The sequence below is a fragment of the Gigantopelta aegis genome, unplaced genomic scaffold, assembly GCF_016097555.1.
Source record: "Gigantopelta aegis isolate Gae_Host unplaced genomic scaffold, Gae_host_genome ctg2751_pilon_pilon:::debris, whole genome shotgun sequence".
Classification (NCBI taxonomy): Eukaryota; Metazoa; Mollusca; class Gastropoda; order Neomphalida; family Peltospiridae; genus Gigantopelta; species Gigantopelta aegis.
In genome coordinates, this window is record NW_024533022.1 from 5,797 (window position 1) to 24,395 (window position 18,599).

Sequence of the window (18,599 nt, forward strand, 5' to 3'; positions counted from 1 at the left end):
TATTGAACAAAAGATATATGAAAATAGTCTTATATAACTCTATATATTGTACATAGCTGTCTGTTTATAAAAATAGTCTTTGAGTTTGTATAACAAACTGCGTTCGCATTTACACTTTACACTGGTTTAACCAAATTAGTATAACAAAACCACATGAAAATGTAATTGTAAACGCGATCTTTTCACAGTACTGGTATAGCTAAACCTGTATCTATAGCTAAAACACTTCGGTATGTGGTACAACTGAAACAGTTTAACATAAAAGTATGAACGGAAAGTGTTTTAGTTAAACCAGTATAAGGCGGAATGTCACTGATGTCACAGTTAGGATAAGCAGTAAGTGGTTTAGCAAGGACCTAACAGACTGGAAGTCCATTGTTGTTTTGATGTTTTGCGCAAGTGCGGAAAACTACACTTCTGCCGTATACCGATATAGCTGTTACACTTGTTGACGCTCGTGATTTCCAACGAAAAGTGTTTTGGCGAAACCAATATAGTCAAACCAGTTTAACTTGAGTAAGAGTGAACACAGCTACATACGGTACATCATTATGTATTGGTAACAAATAGTTTTATAGTTGTATATATGTGCGTTGTTATGTATTGGCCTTCTAAACCTATTTTATGTTTATAAAAAATTGTAGTTACTGATGTATACTCTCTTTCATGTATATATCTTTAATTGTAACTTGCATGTATTGTATTTAACATACATGGTATGATCTTTTCTAAACTGGAATGGAATTTCATTGCTAAGTTATGTTTCTATATAGCAGACGTGTTATCATGTCTGTTGCCATAGCTAGGTACGACTTTGAAACTGAGATGCTTTTTTCCAAGCAGTGTGTCTTTATTATTAAAACAAATTATTTATGATATTTTATGAATTGTCAGTCGAAGATAAACAATGTGGAAATATGATCTTTGATTAGGGTAACGGTTTTACTTTACCCTAGCCTGTTACTTATTTGTTCTTTTCTGTTTGGTTATCTCTTTGTTTCTGTCTAATGTTTATTACTTATATAAAACCTTCAATTATTTTTATTTGGTTAACCTGCATTAAGATCATCCATAAATTTTAAAATAAATAATTCAATTTATTTTTACTTTGTTGAATTACTTAAGTCTTATTATTAGAGTCATCTGTCTCTTACATCGGACCTGGATTTATCTCACACGATTTTGTATCACGCGTCCTCTTACATTTATAGATTTATAACAGAATAAATAAAATTTAACACCAAACTATGGCCAGACAGTTATCTGAAATCTAATCAAAATCTGTGACTGCACATCAGGTTGTAAACAAACTTTCATCGATTAATAAGCGAAATATAGTTGCTGCTTTTTTACACCCATGTTTGACGTATAGAGGTTTAGGTCTTTTAAATAGATAAAAACGTAACAGATTGACACCAACAATCTATTTATGTTGCACAGAAATGTTTTATGCGAGCATTTCTAATACAAGTGTGTAGGGAAAGTAAGATTTAGCTCATTCGGTTGAGTGCTCGCTTGATGTGCTTGCACCGCAGGATCGAACCACCTGGGTGGATCCATTCAACTGACTGGATATTTTTCTTGTTCCAACCAGTGCACCACTGCTGGCCAAAGGCCGTGGTATGTGCCTTCCTGTCTGTGGGAAAGTGCATATAAAAGATTCGTTGCTGCATTAGCAAACATGTATGGGATTTCCACTAATGACTACGTGTCATAATATCCATGTTTGACACCAAATAGCCGATGATTAATTAATCAATGTGCTCTAATAGTTAAACGAAACAAACTTTAATTGTTCACCCCTGTCCGAAAGTGTGATTTAATATATACAATTTGATGGTATTCTTATATCATTCAATAACAGAAACCTGGCATTAGCAAGATTACAGATTACCTCTGAAGGTATGAAATCTGTTTCAAAACTCAATCTATGCATAGTCTCAAAGCGACTCTATTCTCCAAGCTAAGCTGTATGACAAAAGGGATGGCTTCTACTTTCCAATAGTCAATTTTGTATATACGTCGAGCAATATACCTTCTGCTCCACTTTGTTTATGTCTATATATCACAACTTCTAAGATACCTCAGCTCACGTTCACTATACGCAGATTTCAAATAACATCATATCATTCTGGCACAGAAAGTTTTCCATCTGTCTTATGATGTCCGATGACTCATGGTAGATATTCGGACGCCCAGGATATGCTCACCTTTCGCGATACCCTCATACTGTTTTAACAGTAATTCGTGAATGCATGTTAGCATAGCTGAATTTATTCCAATTAGCTCTGTCATGTGGTGGATTTGATTTAGTTTATTATTCTGGGTGTGACTGTCCGCTTTGTGGTGGTGCACGAGGGATGAAATATCCAGTAAAGGATCTCCTCGGTAGTGGCTGTGTAATGATACGAGTAGGCCGCTATGCGATACGCATCCCAATACGTGGGTCACGATACGATACCTATCCCTATAATTAATGGTACTGAAGGGCCGGAGCTTATAAACCTTTAGAGTATAGACGTAAATCTATATGATCATCATTTTAAACGCTTTATAAGCACAGGACCAGGTCCTAGTTATTTGGTATTGCTAAAATTATCAGTGTTGGACAAATCGTGTGTTAGTGCCTGCCATGATGATTGCAATAGCTTAACATCGTTTCTCTACAAAAGATACGACTTCTTGGATTAGGATCACTTCCTTGTAATCATTTACAAACTAAACAAGAATCCGTATTTGGTCTGTTCTTTTTAGACTTGGTGATAAGGCTTAGCTAGTAGTGTTTTGAAGGACTGTAGAAAATTATGATACAAAGATGAAAGGTGAAAGGTCAGGGTAGGGACAGACCAGACTAAGTTTGTGTTTAATGGGGTAGCTCTAAGTGCACTTACATTTTCTTTTATTGAACTTGAAAACTGTTTGGTTCCATCTATGAAGTGGAAATTAACAGTTGGAATGTTATAAAAAAAAGCCGACATTTCCTTTTCCCAAATATTTGGATTTTTACTCAGATTGGAGTTTAGGAAATATCTATAATGAACACAGCACGTTCAAAAAGTGTGTTTACCCCCATGTGTACTTTGTGTATATAACAAATCATTTAATAAGCATAGGCTGCGTGTGTGCAGCGGATATGCAGCTGCCATGTTGTTCTTTGGAATTCGGAAGTGGGGAACAAAGAGTACAACGTATCAAAGAGTTTTATTGAGTTTGGTAGCTGATCTCTAAATCATATCTAAATAATTATTGCTCAAACGTTAGCTAACTTGCAAACTATTCATTATTAGTCGTAATGTGAAATTTAACTTCAAAAATGTTCACTAGTAGTCATAATGTGATAATATGCATTAGGAATACCCTGCCTGGGCGCTATTTTTTTTTTGGTGGGTGGGGGTGCTCAAATCGAGCTAAGCTAGGCAAATCAGCCAATCTGATTAAAATTAGCTCTACTGGTCTCACCAGTAGATCGAACAGGATTGCATGGACTCCCATGTCCAGGTGACATTTCATCTATAAATAACAATTTAGATATTGACCAATTACACTTCGCCTTTTATAGCGTTATTCGGGAGCATACAAATTCTGAACATATCGGGCGAAACTATTTATGCATTAGGCGAACGTGTTGGTCTATTTCAACATTGAAAAACAGGGGGGGGGGGGGGGGGGGAGTGCAGTAATAAACTCTGGATTGCGAAACCTGCACAGTCTCGCTTGAGAGGTTGAGTAGGAATGTTTTGCTAATGTTTGCTGGTTCACGAAGTGGTCATTCAGTTTAACGTACAGCGTAAAAAAAATCCAGACTACCAAGCGTTAACAACAAATCAAATGGCTGACTGAACAACCATTACTGTTCATCGACGACAGTGGCGGTTACCGAAGTGTCTCAGAGTCATAGGGGTGGGGCTGACTGATACCGCGTAGTTATCTGCTGCGACGCATTATATCCTAGGTCTTATAAACCTTTCTGTATTTCATGGTCAGTTGTCACTGAAGTATAAAAAAACCCATACAGGAGCATGTTAACTTTGAAAGACATCCTTTAAAATGGTTTTGTGAAAAAGTAAAACACAAATGTATCGTATGTACATAAGCACGTACATTGTATATATATATATGTGTGTGTGTGTGTGTGTGTGTGTGTGTGTGTGTGTGTGTGTGTGCGTGCGTGCGGGTGTGTGTATGCATATATATGTTTGTATGTGTGTATATGTGTGTGTGTCAATAACAAGTATGTGTTGTTGCACTAACATTTGTTTTGATTTTAGGCCAAAATATATAATGGTATACAACTTCTGAAATAAAACATAAGGTATGTACGTTTATTGATACAGATATATTGTTCACCGATTTTAATAAATGTTGTTAAGTGTTTTATTAGTTTGTACATTTTTACAGGTGCATCAGGGTCTATTTCTGGATCTTTTTTATATGCGGTGCTGAACCAGCCGTTTACCTTGACGTGTACAGTGTCACAGGCTGCTGGTCTCAGTGATATTGTTCAGTTCTTTAGGAAAACATCACCTCATACATTCGCTTCGCAGACCCAGAATGGTGGTTCATGTTCTGTGTTTAATCCTCCCTTAATACAAGGTTACGCTGTGTCTTGTGGAAGTGGAACAGACATCAGCTCGTCCACCACTAAGAAATATCATCTGAGGATGAACAGAGCTGCAGAACGTGATGCTGCAGACTGGTGGTGTGATCTCAATACAGCTACAACACGCAGCAACACGTTTAGACTGCGGCTCAGCAGTACGTTATGACTTTATTTATATTTTATATAGTAAAAATAAAGTATCTTGTCTAAAACTACAAAATATTATTGATATTTGGTCAGTATAGTATATAACTCTAGCTTTTAGTAATTTGAGGTACATACATTTTTGTTTCGCCTAGAGCACATTAATTTATTAGTCTTCGGCTATCGGATGTCAAACATTTGAACATGAAAACAAGAGTACAACATTTATAAAGAGTAGTAAAGCAGTTCAAATAAAAAGTGAAAGTTGACAGAAGAATAAAAAATTTCAGTAAGCTGAATGAAAGACTGACAGAAGTAAAGTTATTTATTTATCAAGTTCCACAGTATACATGTTATGAAACAATAAATCTAGACCAACCTGGCATAGATGGTTTACTACAAACCGAAGTGCCATTCTAGTTGTAGATCAGTCTAAGTATACATATGTTTGACTTGCATACAGATCGTAATATGAATCAGTTATAGAATGGCAGTTTCTGTTTAACCGCAACAATATGTATAGATATTTATCATTCCGCGTTCATGATTTATGATAAAAACATACTAACGCCACTTTCATTGGTGTTTCTTTCGCTATTTGGCATATATACGCATACGCATACACATACACATACACATACACATACATATGTCTATAGCTAATGCATACCACAAGTACACCGTGTCATTTGCGGAAAAATACAGGGTTTGCGGGAAAATACAGAATTTGTCAGGGTGTATGGAATGTCACGTGACTTGTTCGACTGGTTGTACGAAAATACAAACTGCGGATGAGACCGACGGAATTTTCTCCAACACGTCTCATTGATTAAATTTCTTAAAAGTCTTGAATTCATTATGAATGAGAATACCTCAATTCGGTAATTTTTATTTTTACTGTTTATTTGAAGATTTTTTGAGCACGTTTGGCCAAAAACTGTGCTAGATTGTAGTTTTTCGCGTATTAAAAGCTAATGCTAGAATATAGCATTGCGTAATCGGTTACCGTGTTAGAACTTGGGCTAATTATCACAAACATATTTTAAGTAATGACTTGACATATATTTTTTTACAGCTTCTACAAGTTAGTACATCACTACAAATATTACTGTTCGGCTGCGGGTGTTCAATTTTGGTTTCCCGATACGATTACAACATAATCATAAACGTTAAAAACACACAAGATAATAAGGCGCTAAGAGTTGTCTCCTATTGCGAAACAGGATTTGAAATGATTTCAGGGTAAAACCACCCGAAATCCTTGTTGACACTCTTAATACCCAAACAGCTGACAAAAAATAAACAAACAAAACACGCCCACCAACAAACAAACAAAAAGAAAAAGACAACAATAAAACAAACAAAACACAATATTTTGAGGAATTTCATGCTATGTTATGTTATTAAACTCAAACTCGAAATGTGTGTGCATGTTATTAAAAAGTTTGACTCTTAGTTTAATTTTAGTTAATCATAAAACAAAGATCTAAAAGGTAATAAACCAATCTTATATAAAACTCCTCTAAACCGGACACCCTCGGGCCAAGATTTATCCGCTTGAGAGGTTCTCTTCTTTATCTTTTTCTCCCCACCCCACCCACACATGGGTAGTGATTATTCCATTTGTTTTGGACCGATTAACAATTTTAGTTTACCCAATCACCGATACCATCAGAATATATATTCAGTGCAGCTGGGGATATTTTAACAGCACAGAGAACGGTACTGAATCATGGAGTTGTTGATGACGACAATTGTTTACTAGATAAGTTAGCACGATAAACTGAAACCAGTAAAGTTCATTAACATGTTTATCCCTTCTGCTTTCATTAAAAAAACACCAAAACACGGGTCCAGTGGTAAAATGCTCGCCTGATGCGCGGTCGGTCTGGGATCGATTCTCATTGGTGGACGCATTGGGCTATTTATCGCACCATCCAGTGTACCACTACTGGTATATCAAAGGCCGTGGGATGTGGTATCCTGTCTGTGGGATGGTACATATAAAAGATCCCTTGCTACTAATGGATTATAAAAGTTTCACGCAAGAAATGTTTTGAAAACTTTTGCTTTGAAATGTAAATATTATATCTCCAAATATATACCGATAACAAATATAAACATACAATTTCAGTTATTGGTAGAAAGATAGTTTTGGGCGAGTTTATTTGAGACGAACTCTCCGTAACGCTATGCGCTGCGGACGTTCCTGACACGTGTGCTGTGTTTGTGTAATTCATCTGTCACTGACGGCTCTATTTATCTGCCGACAGTCAGCATGCTAGATTGTGAATTAGCTAATTTCATATCATTTGTTTCGACACGATAAGACAAAAGTCAAGTTGTACTGAACGCGACTCTGTTTATACGGGTGCAAGCATATTACAATTTCGATATGTCTGAGCTATGTATGCAAAGATTGTGGGGCAAAAATTGATTTGTAGTTATTTATAACGAATACATATTAAAAGGAACGAAATATGGCACTTGTATCTATGATGATACATCTTCTTTAAATTTCGATAATATAAACTGTACAGTATACCGCACAACAAATCTTTCTTTCTCTAAACACTCTCTCTAGACAGACATGGTTAATGCAATGGAGAAATAGTATATTACTGGAAATAGTCAAGTGTGAAACTGTATCTGGTATTTTTCAGGTAGTCCAGACTCTGTTACATTCAGTCCACCACCACCTGGGTCTGTAGCAAAAGGAGACAGTCTGACTGTGACGTGTGCTGCTAGTTGTACACCACCATGTTCCTATTCCTGGACTCCGAGACATCAGCCGATCTCAGCAACCTCTCTGTTAACACTGACAAACATCAACAGGAGTCAGACAGGGAATGTGTACACGTTTATAGCGACAAACTCATTTTTATCAACATCTAAAAGTAAACAGTTCACACTAATAGTGTACTGTGAGTATTAATTTAATGTGTTTCAATAGCTGATTTGTTGTATTATATTTTTACTTTGTGAATGATAAACTCATCTGAAGACTTAAGATACCATTTCAATACACTTCCTAACATTCATTTTGTACAAATTGACTTTGAAATATTCATCATTATTGACATGCAATTATTTGTTAGTGGTGGTTATTTAAGACACGTTCAAACACGGAAACTCGGGTAAATATGACAAACATAAATACAGTAATTGAACTGATTTGAATTGGGACTCTACACTAAACTGACATGAAAAGCCATCGAAATTTGCGAACACCGTACATGACATATATTATACGAGGGCTGTACCTAGAGGAGGGGTAACCCCCGTCTCACCCACCCACCCCAACAAAACACAACAACAACAAAAAACCCACCTCGATACGACTGCTCAGAGAGTTTACAATTAACCTTTATCTCTAGCTGATTGTCCCGTGATTAGGTATGACGCTGTGTATGCTTGTTATACACTGACAAAGTTATCAAACTATTTTTGCTTTACGTTTATTTTGTAGATGGTCCAGACAGTGTACAGCTGAACACCACTTATCCACTGACAGTGAAGGAAGGTGACGATGTAACTGTGTCATGTGAAGCGACTAACTGTTCTCCATCCTGTTCTTTCATGTGGAAGTTCAAATCTCAGATAAAATCAACCAGTTCTGTGTTGTCCTTAAATAACATACAGAGATCAGCAGCTGGTGACTACACGTGCACTGCTAAACACAGAAACACACAGACATCACTAGACAAGACCATTACTCTAGATGTGCAGTGTGAGTAAAATATTTGGTTTCATTATTAGAACATTAATTCTTTATGTATATAGGTATTTATTTTTAAAGTTAAATACGATTTCCGATTTACATAGTGGTCCGTGAGAGGGCTTCAAGCCCGAACACCATGCTGTGACATCCACGCTACATAATGTTGTTAATTATTAATATATATGAATATCTACTGCCTCGTTTATAGGAGGACATCTACTCCCGAGGAGATTCTCTACTGGAGAACATATTGTAAAACAAATATTTTATAATACAAAGTGAATTGGAAATGTTAATGACTATTGGATCTTTTCATTCATTAACTTGAGGGAATACTTGTAAATGTTAAACGTAGCTGAATTAGTGTAATGATTTCAGATGCCAACACATTTTATACAGTCCATACTTTGTTGTTAGCAGTGTACTTTTAATAAGTACATGCAGAAGGCATTGATTACTTTCCATTGTTCTAGGTTAATTAATGGACTAATCAACACTCGTAATAATGCCGACCCAGCATCTACACGGCTGAGCAGTGACATCATGCATACATTTGCATATTAATGATTTTCCATGCATATAAATAGGCCACGCTCCCTAAATATTCATTGTTCTAGCTTAATTAATGAACACATAATTTCATTTCAACTTATTTTCGTGCTTATATCCAATTATGGTTCACGCACGCTGTCCTGGGCACACACCTCAGCTATCTGGGTTGTCTGTCCATGACAGTGGGTTAGTTAATTGTTAGTTGTTAGTGATAGAGAAGAGGGTGTAGTTGTCTTACATCTACCCATTGAGTCGTTAAAACTCTCTCTGGATGGGCTGGTCATGAACTAATCAATACTTGCTATAGTGCACGACGTCCGCCGATCATTACTCTTTGCGGCTGACAAACTCGGAAGCAATTCCCTATTCCACATGGAATGATCCTTCGTTTCTAATATATGTACTTGCAGACCGATCTTCAATCACTTCTCTGACTTTGAACTCGAAGTCTACACTGGTTACAGTTGATGAGCTGACTGCTATGACTCTGAGATGTGATGCTGACAGTAATCCAGGATCTCACATCAAACTGTTGAACAATTCACAGACTCTGAGTGAAGTGACAGACTCTAAACAGGCCGAGTACACGTGGAACGAGGCTGGATGTCTGGATACAGGACACTACACGTGTGAAGCGGGAAACAGCATCAAGTCAGCTGTCAGTGAAAGTGTGCAGCTTGTTGTTATATGTGAGTTAAACAATAGTATCATTAATGATTAATGTGATAGCTATTGTCCAAGTGCTACTCACTAAGTTCTAACACATTAAAAATAAAATGTGTTTGCTTTCTTATTCATATTAGACGCCATATAACCGTAAATAAAATGTGTTGAGTGCGTCATTAAATAAAACATTTCCTTCCTTCCTTCTTAGTCATATTAATCATAGCATACCGTACTTATTTCGTACCAAATACCTCAAACTTCGTACAGTAGTCACTTGATACCGTTTAATCCTTTAATTAGTTCGTTTATAGTATATTTATTCCATATTATAGTCATCTCATAACACATTTTTCTGTTTATACCATTACCCATTACTCAGGCAATTTGCTCATAATTCTATTAACTGGGAAACACTACACAGAAAGAAATAATCAGAGGAATATAGTGGAGCACAGACCCTACTTTGGTCCTTTTCTTCAATGTTCGAATAGAACTAGCCATGTCGTAAACCATGTACTTAATGCTATTTCTCGTTGCAGCCAGTGCTCTTCAACTGGTGAAATAAAGGCTGAGGTATGTTCTGTGTGCGAGGTAGTACATATAAAACATATTTTACTGCTAATCAAAAAGAGTAGCCCATGGAACGGCAGCAGTAGGTATCCTCTGCCGTTATCTCTGTGGTCCTTAAACATATATCCGTAATTAAATGTGTTGGTGCTGGCATGTGTTGGCATAGCCCATTGGTAAAGTGATCGGCTGATGCGAGGTCGGTCTGGGATCGATCCCGATTGGTGGGCCCATTGGGCTGTTTTTCATTCTAGCCAGTGCACCACAACTGGTATATCAAAGCCGTGGCATGTGCTATACTGTCTGTGGGGTAGTGCATATAAAAAATCCCTTGCTACTAATGAAAAACATTTAGCGAGTTTCCTCTCTGAGACTATATATGTCAAAATTACCAAACGTTTGACATCCAATAGCCAATGATTAATAAATATAACCAATGTGATCTAGTGGTGTCGTTAAACAAAACAAACGTTTAAACAAAACAAACTTTAATTATCTGTATGGAAACAAATTGTAATTACATTTATCTATCACTATATTTCAGGTTCGCCAAGACTAGACCACCGAATTCAATTCCAGAGAGAGTTTGCAGCAGCAGTAGGTGGTGATGTAACTCTGAAGATATCAGTGATTGCCAACCCAACACCCACATTCACCTGGTACAAACTGACTGATGGCAACAAAAACAGACTCGGGTTTGGTAGTTCAGATACAACTGACGTATCTGCTGTTGGGAAACTCACACTGACAAATCTTCGGCAGGGAGATATTGGTACCTATCAGGTTGTGGTGTCTAATGGAGCTAAAAACTCAGATCTTGTGAAGAACCTGACACTTGATGTAGCAGGTATGAGTAGATGGATAAGCTTCTTGTAGACTGTAGTGGTAGTCCATTGAAGTATTGACATTGGATCTTACTGTCACTGTTTCATGGTATTAATAGATATCACATAGCCCATTGCTATACAACATATGAGTAAATGTGTGAGCTGGCTGCAGACTAAGTAGTTGTTATTAAAGTTGAATCTTACAACCATTCAAACTTCGTCTTTATTTCAATTATTTTTGTGATTATGTCAAATTGATCATGCGGAACCAGCTGAAAACAGCAGTCTTGTTAGTATAAGCAGGATGGACTGTAGAATTTCGTTACGGTTTGCCTGTCTTACTTGAATTAGTTTTTATTTTGTACTTTTGTTTCATGCTTCAGCATTTCTTTTAAGCTGAATTGTGTTTGTACTTTTTAACGTAATTTAATGTTTACAGATAGAGTTTTTATTAATGTAAAACTTTATTTATATAGTGAATTCTTGCCAATATTTCAGTAAGACTCGCAGGTCCTCCGAATATTCCTCCTGAACTCAAAGTATGGAGTAGTGATCCACACTCAATGTTGGTTGGTTGGTTACAAGGATTTAACGGAGGCTCAGAGCAGATGTTTATTGTGCAATACCGAGTAGACACAACACCACAGTGGAAGAATCTGACTGAAGTCATTCCAGGAAAAGGCGCTAACACGATTCAGAAAGCTGTTATACCAAATCTTCAATCAAACACGAGATATATCGTGCGGGTTTTGGCTTATAATGAATATGGATACAAAGGCTTTACTGAGGAACAGGAAGCTTTGACCTCTCCTTCAGGTAATAATCATAATATGCAGACTCTCGGATAAAGTTTTCTAATAACGCTGGGCCAGCTGTAGTTCAGTATCATCGGTGCAAGGAATCACATGGTCGATCACCTTTGTGGTTTGAACTGCTCTTTCCCAACCCAGGCAGTGACCACACGACAGCTATATATTTTCATTTTACTTATATGCAATGTAGATGTGATCTGATTTAGTAAATGATATTAATTGTTGGGGTTTGAGGAACATAATGAGTACAGTTTTCCATAACTTTAAAGCGAACATGCGAAAATATTTTTCTTCATTTTGGGTAGAGGGTATGACATTGTTTCTTTTTCTCTATTGTATTTTATTTTTATTATCTTTTTTATAATTCACAACATCAGACACGTATATTATATATGCAGAAGACGTGCTCTCAGTAAAATGGTGGTAATTGTTGTTTGTTTTATTAAAGGTGAGTCTTGTGTATCAGCCTCATCAAATGAGCTAACTGGAGCAGGGATTGCAGTGGGCATTGTGATTGGAATTGCTATCGCTTCTGTGGCAGCGTCTGTGTTTATTATTTTGTGGAGACGAGGCTATGTGTGTACATCTTCAAAATCAGGTGGGACTAAAGCAGGAAACCCAAAATATATATATATGGACATATGAATAAAAGTTAAACACTATCTTTATAAACATTATTTGAGCATGTTGTTTGTTTCCATTGTGCGCTTATTGTTTTATATCCTTTTGTCGTTTTTTTGACAGATGGGCAGAAACCAGAAGGTAATGTGTAAGTATAAAAATGCGTATTTAATTATTTTATTTGTAATTGAAAAACGTTTACAAACACAAAACATACACAGACATAGAGTCTTAGACACATATATGTATACATACACACTCACACACACTATGACACGCAGTGACAGAATCACATACACCAATACAATCACCCAAACACACTTGGATAAGAACAGACGCACACGCACAAACATGAGAACGAGTGTGCAAACATACACACATATAAGCAAACAGGTCACCCTGTCGAATTATTTTAAATATTGATTCAGGCATTTATACATTGGAGTTTATATTTGTATTTCATGTTTGAGGTAATGAGTACTCAGCCACAATTCATCTTGTAAGGAAGACAATTTCCATGTTGGCTGCATTTTACTTTATACATAAAACATGAGACACTGTTTCTAAAATGTTACCTAACTCTTGGTAAACACCCTCCCTTAAAATAATATGGGGCCTAATTCACTGAACTCTTTATGATATTATACTTTTGTATGTTGCTTTGTTACAGACATCAACATGCACAACTAAACGACAGAAGACGTGGAAACAATCATGGTAAATTTCTTTTACTTTCATTACAGACATACTTATACGTTCTCTCTATCCCGTTCTCTCTATATCTGATATCTCATTCCATTGTTCACGTGCGCACACGTACGCACACCTATATATATTATATATATATATATATATATATATATATATATATATATATATATATATTTTTTTTTTTTTCCACACGCTCTCGCACATTCACACATAACACATACTCTCGCAAATACACGCATACATACTCAATAAATACAATCTATTTGATTGGTGTGTTTATAAATATGTTATATTACCACACTACATGTATTAATTATTTTGATATGATACTATACAATGGTTTTTGGTTAATGGCGTTTTAGTTTGCCAGCTGGTGTGTTACCTTTTAAATGCTGGTTATTGGTCCCGTTGTGTACAGAAGAAGTATTGTGGGTCGTATGCCCAAGTTACGTTTTGAAACATATTTTTACATATATGTGTTGTGCGATGAATAGACAATAACTAGTTAATGACGTCGGATATCGGCTTTATCTGTGAAGGTAAGAATTGGCATAAACAAGATAAAGCAGGTATCCGACGTCATTAACTAGTTATTATTGCTATCCTGCAGACCATAAACACTAAGGAAAAAACTTATTTCTGTTATTTCAGACATATTGTACGATCACCTACAGGTCAAATGAGCGATTTTGTAATGTAGGCTGTGCGTGTGACGTCAAAAGTCATATCCTGCTAGTAGCATGATATGACTTTGCTTTATCCGTAATTATATTCTGTCAACAGAAACGGTGGTTGCAGGATAAAAGAACTTAAATGTATATGTATAAGTGTATGTATAACTGTCTTTTGCAGAACTCAGTAATTCTAATGACCAGACAAACACATACGAGAGACTTGGAACTAGAGAAGATACACCGTATGCAAAAATGGAATTTTATGAAAATCTTAAGACATGAGGTATACATATCTTATTGGTGTATTAAATATTGATTTTGTTGATGTAACTAATACTTTATTTTACTGGTGTATTAAACACACAACTATTCTTTTATTCTATATGTATGAATGAATTTTAACGATGTCCCATACTGGTGTGAAACAAAGGTAAATATAAACAAGAAATTCTAAAAGTAATAACTCTGCTTGTGTCTGGCTGGAAATGCAGCCCATTGTTACATCTTCCGGGACAACTGCCACAAAGACGTGCTGTCAGGTGGAAGTTTTTCAGTTATAGATTGGTGCCTCTCCACTATAACACTAATGCTTATTATTAACCTAGCTATGACTTGTAATGGGGGAAATTAAATAAAAACTGCTAATAAATGTATTATAATCTATAGATCATTAAAAATCGCAGATTTAAAAAAAAACTAAATTTTTGCCAGTGTCAAGATCTAGGGGAAGGTATATCTTTACAGTAAGCAAATATTTGACAAAACATAATACAAAGATCTGTGAGAAGTTAAATACATGGAAGATGAAATATACCAACAAGAGACGAAATGTTATAGTGAGACCAAGCTGCGGTTTACAAAACAGACGATCCAACTGTATTGTTTGTAATTTTATTTTGATCTTGTTTCACATGTTTCCTAAATTTGAATTGTCACAGGCACACACTATTTATTGGGTTCTTATTCGTTCTTTTGCAGAAATCAGCATTATGATATACGTCACAGGATTATGTTGTACGACGTACTCGTAACACTGAAACATTCTGTTGGACTTTCACGAGGCCAAGTCACGATGTGCTTAAAGACATATCACTGACTAAACTGATATCTATGCCATACCTGATATTTGGTGTGACAATAATCTATACATTTAACCGTATCTGTGAAGAAATGTGAGGAATGGTGCCAGATATCAGTCTTTATTATTTAAAGACACATTGTTTGCTATCATTGACCTATTTAATCCCTTGACAAAGTATTACATGAACATATATATATATTTAAATTAAAAACTAAAATTAGTTGCATTTTAAAAACAAAAGATGCTTTTGTGTTATTATATTTTAGTTTTGTAACCAAAACTAGCGCAGGATTGAACACATTAGAATATACAGAGCTGCCAATAGATGCACTAACGAATCACTGTCAAACCAGTGATGGTATCAGGTGTTCCAGAACGGTGGACATATCCTGTTCAAACGTTAGCACCCGTTTTGAGTACTGCCATTACAGCTGTTAAGTCACAAAAGAGATGAAAAGACATGCATAAGTTATATTCTCAGATGAAAGTTGGGGGCGGGATGTAGCCCAGTGGTAAAACGCTCACTTGATGCGTAGTCGATGTGGGATCGATCCCCGTCGGTGGGCTCATTGGGCTATTTCCCATCCAAGCCAGTGCACCACGACTGCTATATAAAAAGCCGTGGTATGTGCTATCATGTCTGTGGGATAATGCATATAAAAATCCCTTGCTACTAGAAATAGAAAATAGGTAGCGGGTTTCTTCTTTTAAAAAATACTATATTTTAAATAATAGCATATGTTTGACATCCAATAGCCGATGATTAATAAAACAATATGCTCTAGTGGTGTCGTTAAACAAAACACACTTTAACGAACAACAACTGATGAACGTTGGGTTTCATATTATTGTAAAGTGATCTTCAAATATATATTAATAAATGTTTATGGCTTGTTAACATGACATCAAGATTGTGGTATTATATGAAAGTGTCAGTTGGGACCGGCCTCGGTGGCCCTCGTGGTTAGGCCATCGGTCTACAGGCTGGTAGGTACTGGGTTCGGATCCCAGTCGAGGCATGGGATTTTTAATCCAGATACTGACTCCAAACCGTGAATGAGTGCTCCGCAAGGCTCAATGGGTAGGTGTAAACCAACCAGTGATCCATAGTTCAGCAAAGGCCATGGTTTGTGCTATCCTGCCTGTGGGAAGCGCAAATAAAAGATCCCTCGCTGCTAATCGGAGAGAGTAGCCCATGTAGTGGCGACAGCGGGTGTCCTCTCAAACTGTGTGTGGTCCTTAATCATATGTCTGACGCCATATAACCGTAAATAAAATGTGTTAAAACATTTCTTTATAGTCAGTTGGGCATTATGTTTTTTATGTTTTTCCTCAAACTAGCTTCTAAAGGGTTGTATACATTTACTGCAGAAGTATTTCATAAGCATTAAGTTTGTTACACAAAAGGCAGTAAATTTCTTACAATGACCTCAACAGTGTTTACGTAGTAGGCTATATGGGAGTAGGCTATATGAGCACGCCCTTCGAATTTTACAAGTGCCAAAATTACTCCTATTGATATAGATGTAAAACAATCTTATGTGTCCGTTCTTCCGCGCCCATGACCGCACCATACCAACAGCAACGCTCATGAGAAAACGTCTTTTGGCAAGGTAGACATTTGTTTCCATAGTTTGAAATGCATTGATGTATGGTTAAAAAAAGTAAATAATAAACCACAGATTTCTAATGCACGTCTACGCAGGGTATGCACCGGTTTTAAACATGCATTTATTTATTGAACCCTAACAGCAGTCTTGTTGTGACTACTACTGGTATTAAAAAAAAAAACAAAAACATTATCTGGTAGACGGATGAAATTAGTACACACATACTTTCTCATTTGGGCCTAATTCACTAAAGGGACCATTCCAAATTACTCTACACTAAAATCCCGTATGTGCTTATCTGGTGCACATTAAATTAATTCCAGTCCAATTCAGACCCCGAGTATCTGTCTAAAATGCGTTCACGCGCTATTTATCTTTGTGTATTGTAGCTCCTGTACTGTCTAGTGTACAATTCGAAATCAGATTTTGCGACAGTAATAATTGTGTTATATAATAATTTTCATTGTTTTACGATCCCGTCCGAACCTCCCCCAAAGTCCCATTGGCATTCCGCCTCATGTCATTGCCCCCCTCCCCAAATGGATTTACTGGATCCGCCACCGACTTCCTGCCATTGGTGATCAAATGCGACAGTGTTTGATGTCATAAAACGTTGCTTCATCTAGGGAGTAATCCTTGTAATTTAATTGGAACTAGACGCTTCCCACTGTATTTGAAACAAGCAGCTGATTTGTCCCTATTTAGGTTATTTACTTTAAGCGGGCAGCAGTAAGTAGTAGTGTGTATAATAAATAAAACGCTACGTAGAGCAGTTATAGCCACACATTTTAGATATTTGTTTCTATATTTTGAAATTCAGTGATGTATGGTTAACAAAAGTAATTAATAAACCACAGATTTCTAATGTACGCCTACGCAGGGTATGAACCGGTTTTAAACATGCATTCACTGAACCCCTTACAGCACTCTTTGCTGACTACTACTGGTATTCAAAAGATGACAATAGGGCATTATCTGGTAGACTAGATACATGAATACGACTTACGCTCGTATAGCTCAGTCTGTTACGGTCGAACTCAAGGATAATGGGGTGGGCTGGGGGTCTAGCTACCAGGACAGGACATCCTGCAGTGTCAGTTGTTATAGGCCTACTCAGGATAGACATGACTGGACAGTCACAAAAAAGGGGAACATTAACAGTTTCCTTCTCTCTCCTACAATTAGTATAGTGTCCTCGTTTTATGCCTGTTGTCCGTATACTTGTACATAAGAGCCGTCAGAGCTGATGGGGATGAGCCAGGGGACACTGGATCATCAATATTATGTACTGCATCAAAAAGAAAATCAGAATATATCACTGACCCTCTCTGCTCTCAGTTGCTGTCACCTTCTTAACGCATGGGGCGGTATGTAGGGCTCGCTTGATACGCGGTCGCTCTAGGATCGATCCCCGTCGGTGGGCCCACGACTGGTATATCAAAGTCTTTGGTATGTGTCTGTGGGGAGGTGCATATAAAAATTCGCTTGCTACTAATGGAAAAATATCGCGGGTTTCTTATAGCCTATGATTAATAAATCAATGTATTCTAGCAGTGTCGTTAAACAAAACAAAACTTTAACTTCTTATATCATATCACAACAAAGTGATTATAGGCGTTTTAGAGATGACATTTTACTTGGGAGTTGCCCGATATCCAACGCATGCATTTCTTGATGGCGTTTATCTTATTGATGCTTAATTACTAATTGACGCCAATGACCCCATTCGTTAATCTCACTAGTAAGGAAAAGGCAAAGAAATACAAATAAATGTTGCACTAATAATTCCAAAACTGTTACTTGATCACGACGAGTACCTTTTCGTGACCCATAGCTAAATGGCTGATTATAAGCTTTACATTTTACGTCAGTCAAATATAGTTACTCATTCGTGTAATTTTATAGAAGCCCTGCCCCCTTTCTCATGATGAATACATTCAATATATGTCCAAATTATAAAATAATATTGGGTTATTTAAATGAAAAATAAATCAAGTCTCCTTCTTGTTAAAA